The sequence below is a fragment of the Rhinolophus ferrumequinum genome, chromosome 23 (genome assembly GCF_004115265.2).
Source record: "Rhinolophus ferrumequinum isolate MPI-CBG mRhiFer1 chromosome 23, mRhiFer1_v1.p, whole genome shotgun sequence".
Taxonomy (NCBI): domain Eukaryota; kingdom Metazoa; phylum Chordata; class Mammalia; order Chiroptera; family Rhinolophidae; genus Rhinolophus; species Rhinolophus ferrumequinum.
Window position 1 is genome coordinate 6,911,064 of NC_046306.1, and position 15,042 is coordinate 6,926,105.

Genomic DNA, 15,042 nt, shown 5'->3' on the forward strand with positions numbered 1-15,042 from the left:
TCCACAAAAGGATATGGAAAGTTACATTTTGCAATGGCCTGGGCCTAAAGACAAATAAAATCCAGGCTGGATTTATTATTATGTACTCATTATTGTTACATTCATTTTTTTTCTTCTGGCTTTAAAAGACATTAAAATAAAAACGTTTTTCTGGGCCCCTAAAAGCGTCATGGATGGGCCCTCTCAGCGCTGGGTAAATTTTCTACTGAGCACTGACTCCAATTGTCGTTAAGTACTTTCTGCAAGATGCCGGCTAAGAACACCTGCATCTAAATCCCCTGGGGTGACACTCAGAGGGTGAGAGACCTCTAGGCTTCCAGGAAGGCCCCGCCAATCTGCATTTTAATCAAGCCAGTTGTTAATTCTAACTCTTACAGATAGATGGTTGAGATCCACTAGGATGAGCTGTCTGTTTACTTGGCTAAAACTCCGACTCCAGTGAGGGCAATGATTTTTTGTGTGTGTGCAATTCTTCATTTTTGCGCCAGCACAGGTTCTGGCACATAGTAGGTGCTCAATACATTTTCAGCGAATAAGCCAAAGAAAAGGAATGTGCCTAGCCATGTTTTGTAAGGCTCCAATCTCGTCATGGCAGCAGGAAAGATAACTATATTTTCAAGGACCTTTTGAGTACATTATATATTATTATATTGACATTATATGTTATGTATAGCATATTGACATTACGTATCAATGTACCCATGTCCCCTAAAATATTGCCTGGAAGAGCAGGTCTGCCATAGATATATGTTGTTGAATGGTTCTCCATGGGTGTAAGATTTTCATGTATATTGCACTCTATCATGACTTTACTCAGATTGCAAATTAATCATTTCATAAATCTCTTCTTGTGTCTATTTAAATCCAAGATTTGTAATGCTAAAGACATGAGAAATCCACAGGTTTTACATAGACGGTACATTTGGCTGCATTTAGTTTCCATGTTTTCCTTTCATTAAGGTTTGGGTGAATGGAGACCTTAATGAAAGGAGGGTTGGGAAGGAGGTTGCTTCTCCTTCTTTTGCACTTGTGGTGTTTGGTTTTATCAATATAAATCTATTTTGCTCAATAAGAACTAAAATTCCTTCGAACTCTTTCATACAATGAAATCATTTTGACTTTTTCTTAGGAGATTTATCCTGAGTTCACTTTAAGATGAGAACCTTCAGGTCTTTTCATCATACACAGAATGGAAAGCTTAATTAAATTATACTTGTCATAGCATTTGCATGCATTCTTTAGTGTCCAGCAACTTGAGATAAAGTTTTAATGGCCCACATAAGTTCTTTTTTTTTTTTTTTTTTTTTTAAAATTGGGGAATATTGGAGAACAGTGTGTTTTTCCAGGACCCGTCAGCTCCAAGCCAAGTCGTTGTTTTCAATCTAGTTGTGGAGGGCGCAGCTCACTGGCCCATGTGGGAATCGAACTGGCAACGTTGGTGTTATGAGCACCGCGCTCTAACCACTGAGCCAACTGGCCGCCCTGACTCACATAAGTTCTGCACAGTTCAGTTGTGTCCCAGAGATAGCTTTACTTTCTCTTGTTAAAATTGCATTGCAATATCCACACAGCATATGCTGCATTTAAAAATGTGTGTGTGTGTGTGTGTGTATAAAAACTGAGCCCTTTTATTTTTTCACTTCCCTTTAGAAGGAGGAAGAGATAAACCATGAGAACAGAACTGATATTAGGAATTTGGTCCAAAAAAAAAAAAAAAAAAAAAAGAAGCTTCCAGGGAATGTTATGAAGTCCATGTAGGTGAAACTTAGTGTTCTCTTCATTTCATCATGAAAGATTATTCATTCAGTTCACAACGAGAACACTGAAGAATTGTGAATTATCTGAGAAAAATGATACTTTTTTCTACTCTAGGCTTAGTTTATTGATATCTAACCTCGTTTCATAAAAGGTGACATGTTTACCATCCTGCACATGTTTAAAAATTGAAAAATATTTCTTGTACATTGAAAAATGTACAAGAAAAATGTACAAGAAAGACGTTTTATATGTCTATGTATACATAGACATATAAACATATTTTAAAATACGCACTTACATATATAAAAGATGAAAGTAAACTTTTGTTTGTGGAAATCTGAGTAAGCAGAAAATATAATTAAGCAGAATATATGTTTTCTCAAGCGTTATGACTAAGTTTAATTTGTTGTGGGTTTGCTTGGTTGTGTTTTTTTTTTTTCATTTTTGTTTGTTTCTAGTTAGCTTGCTGCTTGCTGTTTTTTTAGCTAGTAACTAAGAGTCCTTCAGCTAGTGAATAAAATCCTCCAAGTTTTAACATTGTATGATGAAAGTTTCATAAGCATTTAAAATGACCTGAATCTGCTTGTTCAAAGCTAAAGCATGTAGCGCTTACTTTTAAGCATACGTCATATTTTCTAGCTGACCTGACCTAGCGAGGGTATCACTACGTGTTTGTGTCGCAACAACCCAGTTGGCTCAAAGATTTATAGGAAACATTAATGGGTAGAAGTAAAGTGTTGACCCAGACCAATGTCACACATCTTCTCTTTCTCCATGGCTTTCCTGCTCTCTATTCAATGCAAGTCTCCTTGCCGACACTCTCCTACTTTCACCTACACTCCTGTGACATTGGAAAAAAAGTATGCCTCTGGGACAGAGGTCAGTGAGCTACCTTTGTGGAAGGTTTGCAGCCTCCATTAATGCCTGTAGGGAACAAAGAATAACGAGGCCCCTGACCTGTATGATCTTGGGCAGGTTAGTTAACATTTCTGTGCTTCAGTTTACTCCTCTGTACAATGGGACCTGCCCCGTGGGGCGGTAGTAAGGATTCACTGAGCTAATGCTCATATAACATGTTTAGAATAGCACTTGTGACGTGGTGAGCAAGATATAAAAATGTTTGCCATTATTGCAGTGTGAGTTGGGGACAACTACCCCTCCCCCAATGGTGACTGCTCAGCAAATAAGAGTCTTCAATGAGAGGGAGGGATCTGTAACCATTGGGGGTGGGAAATCATTTACTAGAAGAACAGCGTTTTTCTTTTTCACATATTTTGAAAACGGAATTGTTCACAGAAGACAGCTCTTCTGCATAGCAAAAATGCCAGCGAGAGAGAGAAATGCTTACTTCTCCTAGCCTGCAACACCAAGGAGAAGGGACTTTCGGTGCCAAAGGGACTTTTAGCTGAGTAATAAAGCAATATTCCTCATGAACACCACCCTCTGTCCTTCTCCCCGTGATTGTAAACTCTAACAGAATGTTCAAGCGTCTCCTAGGTATTTTACAAAAATTACTTGAGAAAGACTGCCCCGGAATCATCAATTTTTAACCAGTGCTTACTGGGCGTATTCTAAATAAGTGAGGCCTGAATGACTGTCTAATGGTGTGTCATGAAACTCTGCAGTATTTCTTTCTATTGGTGTTAGGAATAACCACCCATTGTGTGAATTACACAATGTGACTTCCACAAAAATAAGATAGCTTTAAAAAATAACTTTTGTCCTAAATGACTGGGGAAAAAAAAAGATCACTGTAAAAAAAATGTGAAAAACACACACACACACAGGAAATTAATTAAAAATCACTGGGGACTATTAGTAACATCTCAGTGGATGAGACATGGTGTTTTTAAAAATGTCCGTCAGATATGTAGTACAGAATCTGGTAGTTTTTTTGTGTGTGTTTTTTTTTTTGGTGTTGGGATAAAATAATACCAAAATAAATTCAAGGAGAAAAAGAGGAAGTCATTCTACACTAATACCAGACTCTACACCACTTCCTTCTCAAATAGGTACATCCCCCATTGTGAAAAAGGAGCAGGATCTTCATGGTAGGGAGTGAAAACAAGACTTGAATACTCCTTGGGAATTCTGGGAGTTGAGAAGTACTGGCTGCACGTAACTGCTGACCTAGGCACTCACGGAATCTGGATATAAGGTAGGGGACATGCAGATCACAGGGAGGTACAGTGGGAGAACCAGTGAGTCCTCTTTCCCAGGAGTCCTGGAAGGAAGTTTGGGCTCTGCAAGTGATTAACTTTGTGACCTTGGAAAGCTGAGGGTCTCTCTGAGCCACCCTTTCCTAATCTGTGAAACGGGACAGTATGCGGGTCCCCTCTCTACCTGGCAGAGTGACATTAAGATAACGTATCTGTAAATTCCTTTCAAGAGTACAATGCAAACGCAAGGCGTTTGTTAAGGAGGCACAATTCCAAGCTTTTCTGTATTGTTTGGATCAAAACATTGTTTCCTTGTCTACATTATTTGTCTACATGGAGTTACAGTTATTTGTAAAGATGAAATAAGTTGCTCCCACTGGGCCCATTCAGAAACGTTGACGGTTTAACTCTTAGTGAATTTCTCCAAAGTCAATGTTTGGAAAAATAGGTACCCAGAAATACTCTTCCTCGGCAAGAGACAGGGTGACGCTCTCTTGGGGTTAAAACCACCTCATTCACAGTTTATTCCTGACCCGAGCGTTTATTGACTGTCTCTGGACAAGGTTTAATGACGCAAGCTTAAGCTCTCTCCATAAACGGACCAAGAAGTCGGTATTTCCTCGCCAAACGCATGCTCATCGGTACCCCACCTCCAGCCAAATTCTGTAGGGCTCTGCCATAAATATGTAATGCCTCCTGAAAACACGGGCCTGCCTATCTGTGGGCCCACGCCCATCTGCTGTTCCACATGAAACTTGGAGGCAGGCCAAGGGTATGGCCAAATAATGGCTGTGCCAGAACTAGTTAATCGCCCCCCCCCGCACCCCCCCACCCCCCCAGGGACCTCTGTCCCCTCCCCTCCGGACCCAGGCAGTGGTGGAGGCATCCTGCTGGGACAGTCTCCCTTTAGGACTTCAGGAATCTTGGTTAAATTACTCCAGTCTCAGGGCTAATTTGCTGCCGGCTCCCTGGATTTAGGCCACGGTTACTAGTTGGCTTTTCTGAGCCTGCTTGCTTTTGGCACAGGTAGGGAAGGAGGAGGAAAAAAAAATGGTGTAAGCAAGTTTCGAAATCTTAGATCATTTCATGAATGACTCAGTGTTTCCTTTTGGAAAAGTGCAATAATTGGCTTTCATTAATAACTTAACTTTGAAAAAAGGTTCTAAATATTGAGGAGCCTTTGTGCTATCTGAACACAGCCTCCCTCCGATCTTCATTTTTAGAGCTTCCAGAGGAATTTCATTCACTTGATAACATGGACTTGTTGAAAAATAAACCGTCACATACTTCCTCCTTCAGGCTTCCTGTTCTTTCTGAGAAAAAGCATTGAGGTCGTTTCTCTCTCTTTTTTTCCCCTTTTTTTCTTTACATTTAAAATAATCAAAATATAATCAACACATTGTATATCTTCAACGTACACAATGTTACGAGTCAATTCTATCTCACTAAAGCTATTAAAAAATATAAAGCTGTTACTCCCCTTTAAGAGACTATAGTTAGATTCAGCACAAGGAGAGAATAGCCTTTATTTATAAATAGTCATTTATCCCTTTATAGAATGAGAAGGTCATATAGTATATGTCTTCAGTGTGTGAAATACATAACTAAATATATTTCAAAGATTATCTTGAAGTCATTCAGGCACATTTCAACTTCAGAATTAAACAAACAAAAAACAAACAACAAAAAAACCCTCTATCTCTGTCTCTCTGCACGTAAAGAGTCCTGAGTTTTAATATAGAAGGCATCCATTCTTCAGGCGTTAGTACTGTTGAATCCAACTCAGAGCTGTAAACCCAGAAGATGTCTCAAATGACTCATTACTGGAATAAATGTTGCTAATGTTAAAGGTATGCAAATAGAGCTTAAGCGGGGAAGGAAGACTCTGCAATTCAATAAATAAAGTTGAGAATGTTACTGTGGTTACTGGGGACTCTATTTGCATACAGGCTTATCTTGTTTTTAAAGCAGGAGGGACAAAAAAGAGGAGGAAGAGAAAAATCCCAACTTTCACCGCCGGTTCTCAAAATACAATCTCAGAATAAGGCACAACCGTTCCAGCTGTGTTAACAAGCAAAAAGTGCTTGGTGTGGAAGAATCCAAAATGTAGTAAACACATTGTCTAGTATATAGAAAGCAAACACGGGACTCGCCTCAGGTCAGTTTACTGAGAAAATTGCACAATCAAACTTTTTGTCAGTCAAGTCTGGTGTGTTAGGTCAGGGCAGATTCTGTTACAAGGGTGGCCCTGCCTGGGTTGTTGGGCTAATTACTAGTGGGTCCCTGGCTCGTCCTCCAATGGCAATAGAATAAAGTCCCATTGAAACAGAATAAAGACAAAAAAAGAGAGGCGTCCCATAGTAGATTCTCCTGCTGTATATCAAATTACAGATCTTGCGATCTTTCATACTGTGAATTATAGCCAGATTCACTTGTCGTTTTGGAAGGAAAACTCACATTGTCCATCTTTTTATATCTGTGTAAGCACAAATTATCCATTTTGTGCTCCGGAAGAAAATGCTTCATTGCAATTGCTCATCCGTGTAAGGTGGAAATAGTTCAAGGAAATAAGATGAGCAAAGTCCATACTGACTCAGGAAGAGAATGGATTTAAACAAACGCTTCAGAAAATGAATTAATCACACCCGCAGGGGAGTAGGAGGGAGGGGAAGCCAGTCAGAGACTGGTGCCCAGAGACTGGTGCCCGGAAGCAGCCTTCACAGGGCATCTCCCACTTTGGATTCCAAACCAGACACCAGGAAAACTTCCAGTCCCTGATTTACCATCTTCAGGTGGGACGAGTCAGGAGAATGCGTGAAAAAAAAAAACAACGCTTGGAATAGAAACCATACAAAATGCTGCCAAGATGCATTTCATAAATATCTTCAGGTGTTTCTATTTTATATGGGCAGATAAATTAGTTTTGGGGGCGTTGTCAAGGCTTTTCTGACAATTGACTCAGGGACAAAATGGAACAGGTGTCCTATTTTTAGTTGCAGTGCACCGCCCTCCCCAAATAAAGTTTGATGCTGACATGGAAAGTGAGACAAGGGAGGAGTGCTAAGAACCTTCTGGACTAAGAGACAGAGAGAGGCGGTTTGTTTCTTATTGAGTGAGCTTGGTCCCTTAAGATTGTAATACAAACACATGTATTATTGTACTTAAAAAAATCTACATATGTATTTTTTAAAAGAAGTTAATACCTGCTTCTGATATCCAGTTCAAGAGGTACAAAGAGGGCACAGGGAAAAGCCAGTCCCCCTCCCACGGTGGTCCCCAGTCTCCCTGGTCCCCTCCCTAGAGGTCACTACTATGACCAGAGTGAAGATTTTTTTTAAAGGAGATAATTACTCTGTCAACTTGGTTTTCCTTTACAATGTGAATATGCCCTTTGTGGTCTTTATTCCTGGATGATTCACTCTGAAATATCTTAAGATAGTAGGGTAGGGGAAAGAGAATCTCAGTGGTATCATAGTCTTTACTTATTAGGGTTTTGATTCAACAGTCAGTGAAATGAGTTTTTTTTGTTTTGTTTGTTTTTTTCTGTTTCACTTTCACAGATATTCTGCACCATTCTGCTCGAACAAAGGGAGTTGTGGAGGAATGGTGGCGAGGGGAGGTGGGGGAACTTGTACAGCATTTCTATTTTACACATTTTTACAAGAGAAAGAAAAAATGTGACTTAAGAAGCTAACATTTTTAATACTGAGGAAAATCATCATTGTAACACTCAGGTGAAGAAGGGCAGAATGTTACTAAGTACTGTTCCATTTTTAAAAAGCTGCAAGGATGTAAAAGCTATATACATATCAGAAGGGTAGTCGATTGGGGGAAGGAGGTTACCACTTTGTGAGGGGTGTAATCGAACTATTACATTGTTTTTTGTACAGCTGGAAAAAAAAAAAAGCTGCAAGGAAACATACCAATATAGGACCCATGGTTGTTTCTGAGTGTTCTATGTGTTGGATTTATGGGTGTTTTCTGTAATTTTCAAACTCTCTAAGGAATAGTAAGGCTTTCTAATCATAAAAATCAAAAAGTATTTTTTAAGGGTGGTCCATTGCATACTGGAATATATCCTCTGGTCATTTTGAAGGATATTACAAAATTTGAGAATACTTGTATTTAAAATATGGCGGGTACACAGGCTTAATAACAGTCTTCTAGGTCATTGTGGAGTTACCACAAATAATTGTGATTCGTTTACTGGGCCTCTATTATATTCTATTTGCATTAGTTCAACACACATTTATATATAGTTTGACCATATAGGTGTCATTTCCATGCCTAGCTCCACAATTTGGAAGATAGTATTTTTTTGACATTATGCAGGAATTCTGTATCAGGTCAATACATATAAATTAAAATTGAATATTGAGGATCTGATCAGCTTTTCTTAAAGGATATATCTTGACACCTACAATAAGCTTGAGAATGGATTAGAAACTCCATCAATATGTTATAAAATCCCCTGGTAGTAGCTTCTTGGCTTGATCAGCTTAATGATTCATTTATACTTGTATTGTTAGTTTTCAGTTGTATGCCTGTGTGTGCTTAAAGTAAAAAGGACAAAAATAAGTTTCAGGGGGAAAAAAAAACATTTTAATTGCTTTCAAATGTTCCAATAAACTCAAACCCATATATTCTTGCTCAAGAATTTTCCTTGCCAGATCATTACCTACTTGCTTGCCAAATCTCTCTAGCTTTCTCCTATTTTCTTAATCTTAGGCACTATAGAAGACATTAAGGGTTGCTGGCTGGTCAGAACACATAAATGTTTTCAAAACACTTAAAACATTCAAATGTCATACTAGGAAAGAATAATAATAATTCCAAAAAAAAAAAAATCAGATCTCCACTCAAAAACAGCTACAAGTTTAAGAGTCAGAAAATAGCAAAATAATCTTAAGCCCCAGGAAAAATTTTTTTCTTTCATATTCATGTTTAAAGAACCATTTTGTTATCTTCAACTGTAGTTCCTACTGAGAACGGCCCAATAAACGGCCGGTCTCTATGACTAAGGAAATACTCCAACTTATGATCCACTGATAAGTAAAGAAATATCAACAAGGCCAGGAGTTCTCCTAGATCACTCTATCTAGCACGCAGTTCACCAGAAGCAGGCCCAGCTATGTGACAAAAGAAGCAGTGGTTTTGCGCAAACCATCACAAGTCTGCTAAGATTACTTCAGTCCATCGAACGACTCCAGGTGGGCACCATTCACACTGGATCTATGTAAACAGAATAGAATAGAATATACTGCGGAGGGTGGGTGTCCTGTGTCCAAAGTAGAAGCTTTGAATTATTACAGGTTAAAGTTCCAGTGTTTCTCTGATGGATTTAAATGTTGCGCTGCCTGCTTGAAAACTCAGAAAGATAAAATCGTTAATAAGTTGGAAAAGTAAAGAGAAGGGCAGAAATTGTTTTCTAATATACAGACACGGAAGGAGATGAGACTATAGAGTGAATTCAGGTATCATCTTTTTGTCCCAAGCAAAACGCTCTTAGGTATGAATAATATCCCCAAAATACGAATAACAACAATTTTACTTCAGTCTTGATTTCTTCGAAGGGTGAGAGAAGACTCAGCTTCTTGGATTTCTGGTCCACGTCTTACAATGTACTGTGTTTATAAACATTATTTTCGAGAAAAACAGAACAAAACTATGACATCTGTATGTCTCTCCACAAAGACAATATCATAGCCAGAGGGTACTTTTCATTCACCCTCAGAGTATCTTGTGATATAGAGAGGAAATAGGCAAACTGAGTCAGGGGTAATGTCAAACTGTTGTTCTTTTCTTTTTAAATTTATTGGGGTGACAATTCAAACTGTTGTTCTTTTATGACCCAAGAACACCAGAAGCCCAAGATCTATTTAATTTAAGCCAGTGTCCATTAGCTCTGGACTCAACTTGACATAATTGTTATTTAAAGTAAATGAATTTTAAAATACACTTTTCATTGTAATGATCACATTGCTATCGTGTAGTGTTAAGAAGTAATTATTTTCCGGGATCAGAAGGAAAGGTTTTCATTCTTAAGAGATCCCATCAAGAGTTGGTCTACCCCACTAAACAGCTTCAGACATTTTCCAATGTCACAAGACGTCATCAGAAGAAATAAAATTCCTAAGTACACCTTCTTAGCTCTGTCTTAGGACACCTGAGAAGACAGGTTTGCCACTAAGGCAAACACTTGCTTTCTCCTGGGGTTTAAGAGTATGAGCTTTCCTTGTCTACCCTCATATTTACAGCTCAAGTACTTAATTAAAAAGTAAATATAAATTTATCAACCTGGTGGTCAAAGAGGAGAATTCTTTGAAAAGACACAGTGTAAGGAAGACAGGACTAAAAGCGGAAAATAGAATAATGTGTCATGTAGCACAGATGTAGGTAGGGTCCCGCTATGTGCAAAAACAATGTTCTCCGGATAGTTTTTTTAAAGTGTCTGTCAATCACCTGCTTAGCATTATTTTACATTTTTTAAAACCTCTGTAGTTCAAAGTGAATAACTGTTAGTATGGGTTAAATCCAATATTGACAAGGAGAATGTTTCCTGAGAATTTGACGTTTTGGTGAAGGTTGCAATACGGCTGGGAGCCCTTGTCTTTTCAAAAAGAATCAAATATATCACATTGGAAAACGGTGTAATCTTCCTTGGAAATCCTCCTCACACTCTTGCACCCTGTATGAGTTCTGCCAGAGAACTTTAATACAGATCAGGAACTTCATTTAAGTAATTGGTGGTAAAAAAAAACAAACAAAAAAAACAAAACAAACAAACAAACAAAAAAAAAACTTCTGGCCCAGTACCTTACTTTGAATCTTTTGACTATTAATCATGAAGGGAACTATATTTTCAGGTTGGTGAAGTGTTCGTCCATTCTGCTCTCAACTGTGATCTCAATAGATACAGGGTGTCCATAAAGTCTAGAAACAAAGAAGAATATGCATAATGTCACCCTGGACATCTTCCATCTGCAAAAAATCAGAATACAATGGAATAGCATATAATAGAATAAAACAAAAACAAAGTAAGTTAATAAAACAAATTGCACAACATTGTCTCCATTTCCAAAATTATGGAAATCTTCTCCATGACCTCGTGCGATGTGTTGGGCCAACTGAGTGGCTGGATGAAATGAGAAACTCCACTTGCAGGAAGGGGTGCTTTTCTGATACTGCTAATTAAGGAATGTGGAACCCTTCCTTCTGAGTCAGCTTGGTGGTATGTGGGCTTCCGCGCTGCTTGCCTGATCTTTGCATGAAACTTTAGAAATAAAACCAGAGTATCTTGCCACTTAACATTTAAGAGGCAGGACGTGGTGTGTGTTTTTAAATGGTCCCTAATCTTTAAAATGGCTCGTTGCAGCTGGCCTTTTTATCTGCCGATTATATTTACAGCATAGGCTCAGATGGCACAGTGCTATCCCGCAGACAGGATTTGGACCATGTAGGAGCTCACATTTTCAGGTCCACAGGCTTATCACAGCATTCTGAGGAGTCACTACTATTACACAGCAATAAAAACATCTCTGTGGGACTCTCAACTCTTATTTTTAATCTCTTTTTGGTAAAATCAATGTTAATTTGTTTTTGTCAAAGGTATATTATAGAAAATAATTCAAGAAAATAAGAGGTAGCAAAAGGTCCTGCCAATCCCATGATCAAAAAACAACAATTAAAAATTTAAAATTTTTAATAAAAAAATGTATTAAACATTTTTTGAATAGCCATATATGGCTATTTAAAATATATATATATGCATATAAATTTGGAAATGTACACAGAAATAGAGAATATTAAAATGAACCCCTCCCATCCAACACCCAGTTCTGCAGTTTCAATATGTTAACCACATTTGCTTCAATTCTCCCATTTTTAAAAATTTGCTAAAACATATTATAGATTCCACCATAGGATTCTCCTCCTAAATGCTTAAGTATATGTCTCTAAAAAAATATGTCTACATATTTTTTTCTAATAACCCATAATATGCCATTATCACAGATAATGGATTAACAATAAGTTCTTGGTGTCACATAATGCCCTGTCCATACTAAAATTTCCCTAATAAGAAAACCAATTTCAAATTTTTATGTATACCTATAGCCTCCCTTTTTGTTCACTAATAGAGCTTTATAGTTTGTTAAAAATATGATTTTGCATCTCGATTTTTCAGTTTCCTATTATAACTATTTCCCAATGGCATACTTTTCAAAACTTTCTAATTTCGAAATGGCTGTGTGCAAGAGTTGGGAGGGGGGTAACTTGGATGATTAATCATTCCTCTATTTGTCTCCACGTATATGGAGAGAGAGGGTGTGTGTGTGTGTGTTTCTTCCCCTTATAGTAAACTTGTTGCCATGAATATCTTTGTTCATAACACTTTTCCCTTGATTGGGGCTATTTCCTTAGGATCCATTCCAGGAGTGTTACTGCTGCACCCAAATGTATGAACATTGTAAGGCCCTTGACTTGTGTCCCTGAGTTGTTTACAAAAGGACTGTACCAATTTACACTTCCACTTACAAAGGATGAGAGAGCCTCTATTAAAATGTTTAAAGGCAGTGCTTTTCAGAGCTCTTATAAATCATTGGCTAAGGCTGGCTTATGTTTGTCATATGGTCATAGCCATCTCAAAATAAATAAATACACATTTTCTATAGCTATGAAAACATGGCATGTGCAGACTGCCAAACAACCACAAAGTAACTTTGATTAAAAGAGAAACCGGTCTATTTGAAAATGTGGTAATGAGATAGTTCCCACCCACCGGGAAGCCCAGTCCTGCAGGGGGAGGGGAGCCTGCATTTCTTCTTGCCTCTCTTCCCATCCTGAAGAAGGTAGAAATGAACAGGTCAGCGTTCTCTTCGTTTACTTTACGTTTTTGGTTTTTTTTAAGCTGGGTATTTTATTTGTTTCCATCTGGCTGAGTTGGTGATACAAAAATACGGTTGAAAACTAGCAGAAAACTTCTGGTGGCAGGCGTTTCCTGTAAACGCAGCCCCACAGTACTGGGTAACAGGATTAAGGCAGAGCCATTTTAGCTTCGAGTCCAAATTCTACTTTGTTTCCTTGGGGACACGTTGTTCTTATTTGTTGACTTCAAATAAAACTGCTTCAGAAACTGTTTATTTCTGTATATAGCATGCTTATTGTCTTTAAAGAATATAGCCTATCAGTTACAAATCCTTGTAGAAAATTCAATTGTATTGATTTGGAGAAATTTATGTGACAGATTTATTTATTTATTTATTTATTTATTTGGAGGCAGGGAGAAAGGAAAACTATCTCATTACTGTCGTGTTTATGGGGGAGAAAAAAAAGAGGAACTTGAAAATACTTAGCGAGATGGTCTTTAAAAGCCCAACATCTGAATCTTTATTTTTTGTTTCCTTTTTTTTTTTTTTTAAAGTTCAAGGATGGTCCTATTATCCTCATTTGCTTTTCACTGTTTTCGTCCCACTCAATGACGCTGAAGTCGTCCCTCAAAACAAATGGGAACAAAACATAATCTCTTAAAATAATTTTAAGAGGACACGCAGGCTTGGTGTTTGTAATAATAATAATAATAATAATAATAATAATAATAATAGTAAGTGAACAAAATATGCTAACTACATTTTTTTAAAAAAAAAGTTGTTAAAGGAACTAAAGGGATTTAGTTAAGTTGAAGGGCTGTTTTAGAACAAGGAGACATCCAGAGAAAATAATGGCTAATGCCATTTTGGCTGACATATTTTAAGTGATCGCCATGGGCATTGTTAAGGTTTCATTGACATTAGCTTATTTAATGCTCAAAAGCGCCCGTTGCGCTGGGCGACATTCTTCCCATTTTACAGGTGAGGCTGAAAGGTTAGGTCTGAGGTCTCCCAGCAGCTGAGCAAGAGAGTCAGGGTTTGGATCCAGGCAGGCTCTGAAGGCTGTGTTTTATTGAAGGCTGTGTTTTATATGAAGGCTCTGAAGTTCTGGTTTCTGAGGAAACCTTCTGTGTTCTCGGTGGGAGCTACTGAGCAAAATCCCATCAGCTCGAAGTGGTGAAGGAGCGTGGCTTTGGATCAAGTACACCACTGACGTTTAGGGCAGCTGTCTGAGCTCGAGTCTAGACTCATGATTTTTTGGTCACTTCGATCAAGGGTGTGGCTCTGACCTTAATCTCCTCTCCAGCATTTCCCCCAAATCCTGGGACTCTGTTTGAGGGCGTGGTTTGAGGGCACACCTTCCGGTCTGGAGACTTGGAGCTCTTTAAGTCCACATCCTTTCCTGCCTCCACTCACTCCTGACTCCTTCTCAGGTGTCGCTTGACCTACTGTTTGGAGAAGATCCCCAAGGAACACGGAAAGGGAAGACGTCTCCCAACTTCCTGAGGATCACCCAGATCCAGGTATCTTTCCTGTTTTGTGTAGCGTGGTCTAGCGGATGACTGATTGCTACTCAGGTTCTGGAGCGGACAAATCCGGGTCCAAATCCGACTGTCTCTCTCGCCTGCTATAAACATACTCGCTTCTCTTTCCCAGCCCAGGAGGACTAAGGACCCTGGCTGGGCCCTGCAGTGGTTAAGAACAAATCTGGCTTTGCGTGCCTGCGAGCTTCTGTGCCCTGGGCAATGGTCTTTATGATAATAGGTGTCTTAATTGAGTGCTTACTATGTGCCAAATTCTCCCTGAAGCATTTTACAAGTGAGGACTCATTTATTCCTCCCCAAAACACTTGTTAGTGAGTACTCTTACCTCCATCTATAAAATGGGGAAACAGGCGGAGGGAGCTCAAGTGTGGTGGCACAGCTGGTAGCCCAGAGTCTTAGGTTGAACCCAGAAAGAGGGATTCAAGAGCTCACTAGCCGGATCACTGCTCAGAAGCACAGCTTTCTAATCTGGGTGACGGGTGCTGACTCTGCCTGGGTGTCCAGAAAGGGTACACATAATGTGCTTGGCCTATAATGAGTACTTAATCAATGATCGCTATTATTCTCTATTTTCCTAAGGCCAAGGTTAACCACTTAGTACAAAAGAAAATGGCATGACTCAGCATGGGCTATTAGATCGGGCTAGCATTCCACTTTATTCTTCTTGTATGACCTTAAGTAAGTTAGAGAAGTTAGTAAGTCAGAAAGCGAGTT

At 38.7% G+C, this 15,042-nt stretch overlaps 1 protein-coding gene across 3 annotated transcripts in view; it reads left to right on the forward strand.

Annotated features, from left to right (window-relative positions):
• The first annotated feature begins 3,794 nt into the window (after window positions 1–3,794).
• The window catches only part of ZNF217 (zinc finger protein 217), a 46,816-nt gene continuing 35,568 nt past the window's right edge, over window positions 3,795–15,042 (forward strand). Inside the window, exons 1-2 of one of the 3 annotated variants that reach the window (XM_033094800.1) lie at window positions 3,795–3,916; window positions 14,218–14,307. The gene's annotated coding sequence lies outside the window, so the exon portion shown is untranslated. Of the gene's footprint in view, window positions 3,917–12,746; window positions 12,781–14,217; window positions 14,308–15,042 lie in introns of those variants that run through there. The other 2 variants (XM_033094799.1, XM_033094802.1) reach the window with 2 other exon arrangements.